The sequence below is a fragment of the Tiliqua scincoides genome, chromosome 5 (assembly GCF_035046505.1).
Source record: "Tiliqua scincoides isolate rTilSci1 chromosome 5, rTilSci1.hap2, whole genome shotgun sequence".
In the NCBI taxonomy this organism is placed as follows: domain Eukaryota; kingdom Metazoa; phylum Chordata; class Lepidosauria; order Squamata; family Scincidae; genus Tiliqua; species Tiliqua scincoides.
This window is the reverse complement of record NC_089825.1, coordinates 138,335,955-138,341,954: the sequence shown is the minus strand read 5'-3', so window position 1 is coordinate 138,341,954 and position 6,000 is coordinate 138,335,955.

The window sequence follows — 6,000 nt, the reverse complement described above, 5'->3', positions numbered from 1 at the left end:
CTTTTTTCCTTGCTGAAAATTTCATCATAATTCCTCTAAAATATGCTTTGCTTGTATCCCAGATAATTTGTGGTCTTATTTCTGGGTGATTATTTATTTTAAGAAACCAACTCATTTCTTTTCTTTCATATCAGCAATGTTCCAGAACCCTTTCCTTTGAGATTTATTAAATTTTAAACTAATTGGATTATGATCCGCAAAGGTGCTTGGTAATATTTCTGCTTTGAATATATCTGTCATTGCTGTAATCCAACACATATCTATTCTGGACCATACTTTATGATGTGTTAAAAAGTGAGCATATTACTGTTTTCCTGGATTCTGAACTCTCCATGTGTCAATCAGATTAAGTTCTTCTACCAATCATAAAAAAGATTTAGGTAAACTTTCTTTTTCCTCTTACTTGATCTATCTAAATTCATGTCAAACGTTGAATTAAAATCACCCAGCAAAATCAGATCATATTCATTCAAATGAGCCAATTTTCTATGTAATTTTTCATAAAATTTTTCACGTGAGTCATTTGGAGCATATATACTTACCACTAATAATTTCTTTTCCAGATATGTAATTTCTACTCTCAATATTCTGCTGTCTTCATCTACTTAAATCAATTTTGGATTCAACCAAGGTTTAATATATAAGGCTAAGCCTTTTTCTTCTTTTTTGTTTCTGCTGTATAAAAAAGTTTGCCTAATTTCTTATTTTGTAGAAGTTTCCAATCTTCCATCGCCCAAGCCAGCCTCATGCATTGCTTTCTCCATCTCAAGCGTCTCCCCCCACCGAGCAACCAGGACCCGCAGCTCAGCTGTATTATCCTCCTCATCCAAGGAAGAACCTGGTGCGAGATGGGGGGGCGCTTTGGGGCCTTCCCCCAGATTTCTTGTTTCTCTTAGGCATACTTACGATTGAACAACTGGGGGGGGGCACTGCTAACTAACCTATCACCCCTACAATACTTACAATTACTATTAAAGTACTCTAATGTTCTCCTTCCACCTGTCCCTATTTAATTATCTATTTCTTATTTCACTTTTTTAAAAAAATTATATTTAATCACAACTTATTAAAAAAAATTTAAATTTTATCCCCCTTTTTATTTATTCAACTTTTTTTTTAAATTTTAATTATGCAAAGGACACAGCAACGATTATCCAAATCTAGGTCTCCCATCCAAACCAGGACCACAGCTGACCCTGCTTAGCTTCATTTATGGTTGAGCGGCAACACCACTCAGCCACCAGGCCTCATAGCCAAGTGCAAAGGACATAGCAAAACTGCTAACCCATTCTAGGTCACCCATCTACTTTTGGACCATAGCTGACCCTGCTTAGCTTCACTCAACACTGAGCATCAACACTGCTCAGCCACCAGCCCACACTGCCAAGTGTGCAAAGGAATATACAGAAAAACGCTGGAGAGGATAAATGCCCAGCACCACCCACAAGCCCCAATCACAGGCAGGAGGGTGCGCAGGGATGAAAGCGCTCAGTGCCCTTGCCGGCAGGCGCAACAAGCAGCCGGCAAGGAGCCCAGGCAGGGCGCTCCAGTGACCCCAATGAAAGCAGGCACCAGCCGCAGCCACACGCTCCTACGGGGCGCCTGCAATGAAGCAGGCGGCCTGTTCCGGGCAGGCACCCCACACAAACGGCAGGGCGGAGGGCAAGCTCAGGCATGGACCTGCCAAAGCAGAGATGCCAGGCACCCCAGCGCTGGCTGCCCAAACCACCCGTGGGAGGTGGGGGGGAGGTCAGGCACTCAGCAGCTCCCGCTGAGTGCAGCTGGTAGCTGCATGCGTCTGCCTCTCAGCCCGCGAGCAGGGAGCCTGAGTCCACCCTCGCACTAGCCCCAGGCGCACCAACCCCACCAGAGGCAGGGGAGCACCAGCTGCGCACACGTAGCCAAAGAGGGGCGCAGCCAAACTGCAGCCCCTGCAAGGAAAGCCCCCCGCAGCCCAGCCAAGAAGCCCAACCTGGGCACCACCACCAACAGCTCACTGCCCCAGGTGAGCTAACAGAAGGCAGGCGGGTGGGCAGGTGCCCACAGCTGAATCCGCTGGGCTCGGGGACACAGCAACGTGGCCTGTGTTGGGGAGTAGTGCAAAGGAGGTCCTCCTCTGATCGCTGCCTGGTCCCGACTGCTCGGGCTTCTCCGAGCAGCCTGCACATGGCCTCACACCAATTAGCCCCCAGCCAATCAGCTGCGAGGCTGGCCCCTCCTGTGCCTCCTACGGGGGCAGGGCAAACGCCGGTGGCGCACTAATTCACATGCCATGGGAATAAGTTGAACACTTAAGTTGAACTCCATGGGGAAGGGGGAAAAAAGACAATATTCTCGAGTGAAGTCTTGGGCACTGAAAGGTTTAAATATTTTCTCTCATTTCTTTTCTGCTCAAATTTTCCCCTTCCAAACTTGCACCCCTGTTTTGCCACTCTTCCTCCAAAATCTCTGCACAACCTACTTTTGAGGTAGAAAACACAAAATTGAGGATATGGGATTTGCGTTTGCAGGTAGCATGTAATTAACTCTATTGCAAGTATAGCACTTGCAAGTATAGAACTTTAAAAAAAACAAAACCTTTGTCTATAAAATATAACTTGGAGAGGAGACACACAGAGTTCACTCTATCTTGTCTTATTTGCAACAATATAGTTGCCTTTCCTCTGAGCTTAGTTAGGGCCCAATCCTATCCAACCTTTCAGCTGGATGCAGGTCAGACACAGAGGATAGTACGCCAGAGGATAGAGGTGGTATGCTAGGGGGAGCAGATCTGTTGCTACGACTGTGCTCAGTGCGCTGAAGGGAGGATTTCCAGCCAGCTGGGTAAGTGAAGAAGGTAATGCTCCATCCAATCGGTGTTCCAGAAGTTGGTGGAAATGAGCTGCTCAAAGATCTTCCAGCCCAATCTTTTCTTTCCCAGCACTAAGAGGAACTGTGGCGTCCAGGAACTTTTGTCCCCTTCCCCCTTGGAATGTCTCAGGTCCCGCGATGGGGCTTCTCATGTTTGCACCAGCTATTTTGCTGGCACAGATGTGAGAACCTTCATGCCAAGCTATTAGGTCGGACATAGAGGATGGAATCTGGCAGAGGAGGCCTCAGAGAACTTTATGCCTTGAAGAACAGGCCGATGGCCAAGATGGAAGAAACAGTCAACGTGACTGGTCCTGACATATCATGAGAGCTTTATTGTAGCATCCTGGTGAACTGAATGAGCTAAGAATCTGGATTTGCCTGCGGAGATTCTCCATTTACGTAAGACATTCGCTCTCTGCCTTAGCTGCAAGTGGGCATACTAATAATTATTGAAACAACAGCACAATCCCATGCATGTATATGCAAAAGTACCATTAAGCTCAATGTGATGTGCCTCCAGGGAAGTGTTTATAGGATATCAATATGTTCCATTGAATTCAGTGGGACTTATTTCTGAGTAGTCATGCACAGGGTGTTGTGAGAGCAGCAGTTCACAAACATTTTGGTTTCTGGAACCGTTTACACTCCTAAAAGGAGTCTCTGCATGTGTAGTGTCTCGGGTAGCCCCTGAGCACTTGTGCATTTACAGAGTGCTGCAGCACCAAATGCCTTGCAGACATTAGAAAAGGTTTCTCAATGTAATCATCTTCCTGGTAATTATCTAAATTATTGCCTTCCGTTAGAGAACTCCCAGGGATAATCTGAAGCTACTTGCAACATTCATAACAAAAACAGTAGACTGTACCTCGGGAGCTGAGGATAAAATGTTCATTTAAGCTTTTGAAAAGCCAGCTGCATGAGGCAGGTGTAGGGTATTCACTGCATACAGCCAGGTGTCTGTCGCTTGAGTATGAAGACCTCATGTGAGAAACATGGCAGTGGAGATTCGCTCAGCCCCTCTACGGTCATTTCTGCTCGTGACTGATAATTGTGTTCATGGTGCCTCGTGTGTGGAAGTCACTGGAAATTGGTAGAATGCTGTGGGGGTGAGGTTCAGACATGCTGCTGTTCAGATGGTCAACAGTGCTGCTGCTACTGCTGCAGCTGCCTTACGGTGTCATCAACCACTGCCACTCCAGGGGGGGTTGGCAGAAGAGCAGCTATCAGTCTCCAGACATAACTATTGCTGTCTTTGCCTCTCTCGCAATTGTTGATCAGAAAGATCTCTCTTTTAAAGAAACTCCAGATGTGTCTTCCCTGGAAGGAAAGTAAGTTGGGTTGTGGTTGGGAGTAAAATTCAGTGTTGTAAATATAGAAAAATTACTCAGGATTACGTACTTTGGGACTGTTTGGTTATGTGAGCTGCAGCTGGTGCTCTAAAGTGGTTTTGCTAGTGGGTGTGCTTTTAAAGACACATGGAACAAGAACACACATGGAGGAAAGCTAATAGGCATGCAGGTTCGAGTGTGGTGGTCAATGGCACAATTGAGTGGAATGACACACAAGAGCTCTGGGGCACAATGGTGACAGTGTAACAATAGATCACTTTTATTGTGGGGTTAATAATGCAACAGCAAAAATGTGCAGTCAAAATACAAAGCAATACAGTGTATCGGATATTTTCAACCTTTTTCAGCTCATGGCACACTGTCAGGGGTGTAAAATTGAAAAGACTCACCATGGGTTCTTGGACAAGGCACACCCAGTTGCCAGTTAGAGTGCCCACATCCCCCAGGGGCCTAATAAATGACCTTCCCCAAATGTCCATGGCACACATGCAGACCGTGCATGGCACACCAATGTGCCACTCATAGGGGTTGAAAATTGCTGCAGTGTATTCACTACTCACTCATACAACTCGGCATAATCTTAAGCAGTTGCGAGGGCTGCAATCCCATAAACACTTACCACATGTTCATATCATATGTTGAATGCTTAGGGGCTGATCTCAGGCCTCCCCCTTAAAAGATTCCAACCTAGACAAGAGTCCTGGACTCAGACATGTCAAGGAGAACATGATGGAGGTGCTAATGGTGTCATCAACTTGGCTGCAAATGTGAGAAGAAGCTAGAGAGGCTTAGCGAGTCCCTGGCCAGGCTTGCCAAAGGTGATCTATCTGTACCTGTTACAGGAGTTTGAAGAGTTGCAGGAATCATGGGGCTAGTTTGCCAAGACTACTGGCCCAGTGTGATCCCGGCCTTGTGCTGATGGCACTTGCAATCCTTCAGCACAAGGCTTGGGCTGCAGCGGTGCACAGGCCACCAGCACAAATGACTGGAGCCCCTGAACACAGAAGGAGTGCAGATCCCATTCCAGAGCAGGTGGGTCAGCAAAGGAGGTGCTCCCAGGAATGGTCAGGCTGGGAGGCATGTCGAGGGTGAGCCTCAGTGACAGTGATGGTGCCAGGATGCTAAGCCCCCCAGACTGGATCAAATGCAGTTGCTTGGATCTACTCAGATCTATGTCAGCAGCAAAGCTGGTTTCTTAAAAGCCAGAGAAGTTTAAAATGTAGAAGGAAATAGATCAAAAGAGGCAAAATGGATACTTGATAAGAGAGGCGCACAGTCCAATCCAATCCCCTGCCACTCTAAAAGGTGGAGGTGCAAACTGCATGCTCTGGGGGGAGCTGCAGGTTTCTGGTGGTGCACACACACGGTCACCAGCCATTCACGCTGGTGGATCCATTGCATGCACTGTAACTGCTTCTATAGTGGAGAGGATTCCAGTGATGGAACACTTGCTCCATCAACAGAAGGTGCCCATAGGATTAGGCCTAGTGTTGCATGGCTATTCACATTGACCTGGAAGTAAGCTCCATTGAACACAATGAGGAGACATGCATACTGTGGCAAAGTAAAGAATAATACTCACCCACCTCACCCCAGCACTGTCTGTTCGAGTGGCTGCCTGCTGGTGTTCTTTTTGCATCTTCTTAGATTGTGAGCCCTTTTGGGAAAGGGAGCCATTTAGTTATTTGATTTTTCTCTGTAAACCGCTTTGTGAACTTTTAGTTGAAAAGCAGTATATAAATACTGTTAATAATAATAATAATAATAATAATAATATAATAATAGAATCTTAGAGCTG